Source organism: Echinops telfairi, unplaced genomic scaffold, assembly GCF_000313985.2.
Source record: "Echinops telfairi isolate 266 unplaced genomic scaffold, ASM31398v2 ScPeMD7_7475;HRSCAF=8513, whole genome shotgun sequence".
NCBI lineage: Eukaryota > Metazoa > Chordata > Mammalia > Afrosoricida > Tenrecidae > Echinops > Echinops telfairi.
The window spans coordinates 9,124,102-9,126,075 of record NW_022111379.1 but is presented as its reverse complement, the minus strand read 5'-3'; positions in this window follow the sequence as shown (position 1 = coordinate 9,126,075).

Sequence of the window (1,974 nt, the reverse complement as noted above, 5' to 3'; positions counted from 1 at the left end):
AAAAAAAAAAAAAGGTTGTGTAGTGGAGGGAGCGAGCCAGAGCCTGAGCCCTAGGCATGGGACTGTTCAATTTGCTTGGCCATTCCTCTATCTATCCACACACACACTAACATTTGTGTCCGTCCACACACACACTAACATCTGCGTGCACTGAGACTTGGTGGGAATGGGAGGCAGACATGGGAGGAATTGGCCTGGAGAAAAGGGGAGAACCAGGTTGACCAGTCGAGCAGGGCACTGCAGATCATGGGGCTCAATCTGTTCAATGATAAAAGGTTAGTTTTGTCAACGGCTATTTTAAGGAGCCCCGGTGGTATAGTGCTTATGCATTGTGTTAGCCATATGGTCAGCAGTTTGAAACCACCAGCTGCTCCTTGGGAGCAAGACAGAGCTCTTTATTCCAGTAGAGCTCTGGTCTCAGAAACCCCCAGGGGTAGCTCTACCCTGTCCTTTAGGGTCATGGCGGTGAGTGGGCACCAACTCAATAGCAATGAGTTCTTAGTTCTTAAAAAATGTGAAGACCGGGTTGCCCCTAGGGAGTCCTAGTGGCTCACTTGTTAAGTACCCAGCTACTAACTGGAAGGGGTCTGAACGCCCTCAGAGGGGTCTCCGGCCCTGAAAGACCATGAAAACCAACGGGGTGCAGTTCTACTTTGCAATACAGGGGGTGTCCTGGCTCGGAACTGATCAGAAACCGACTGGCTTAGGTGGAGGAGGTATCACATTCACAGCCTATCAAATCCTCACACGCCCAGGATTATTACACCAACTATATCATTGTTCTGTACAGGAATATGACTTCCGGCGGATAATTTGGGCTAAAAGTTCTGGGCTAAGAGTAATTCATTTACAGCATAATTATCCAGCGTTCTCGGCAATCCTGGGGCACCCATTTGCAGTCTTTTAAATGTTCAAGGAGATTTTTAAGAAAATCTAATCTACCAATTCTTTTCAAACGCCATACAATTCTTATGAACCCCACATTTAATAATTAAAGAAGCTGACCAGGAATTAGTGACATAAATGAACAATCCATGGTGTTTTGTAGACATTTGATTAAACATTTATTAATTTGGATTGTTTTGTAGTGTTTGGGTTTTTTAAAAGACTTCTGTCGGCTCTTAAAACATTTACCAAACCCACCACCATCCAGTCGTTTCTGACCCATAGTGGCCCCGCTTTGGGTTTCTGAGATTGTGCATTTAGTAGTGCAGTGGTTCTCCACCTTCCTAATGCGGAGGCCCTTTCAGACAGTTCCGCATGTTGTGGGGACCCCCCAGCCATAACATATTTTCATTGCTACTTCATCACTGTCATTTTGCTACTGTGATGAATCGGGTAACCCCGGTTGAGAACCGCTGGGCTTTTAGATTTGAATTTCTGACCTTGGGCTAGCAGCCCAACGCTTCACCCACAGGGCCACGAGCACTCCCCCACCCCACCCCCACCCCCGGCTGCTGAGGGAGGAGAAATCAAGACCCACTGCTTCTGGGGAAAAGTTTAAATTAAAATTGGCTTGTCTTTGTGGGAGGGATTGGAAGCATTCTCTTGTCCAAGACATACCCCCACACCCCCCCACAAACACATATACAAGGCTCAGGAGGGAGGGGCAGATACGCTGAAAACCCTTCCTCCGGTCACATTACACAGATGACTCTCAAGCAAAAAACGAACCACCATCAAGCTATTGTGACCCTCGGATTTCCAAGGCAGTAACTATCTCCTGGAGTAGAAAGCCTGGCCACTCTCCTGAGGGGCAGCAGGTGGTTTTGAACTGCTGACCTTGCAGATTGCAGCCCAACCTATAACCACTACACCACCAGGGTTCCTTACACAGATGTGACCTAAGGTTAAACCAGGAGAACCAGAAAACACTTCCTGCCCCCATTCCTAACCCAACACACACACACACACACACACACACACACACACACACACACGGGCTTCAAAAATTTCATGGAAAAATGGAATAAA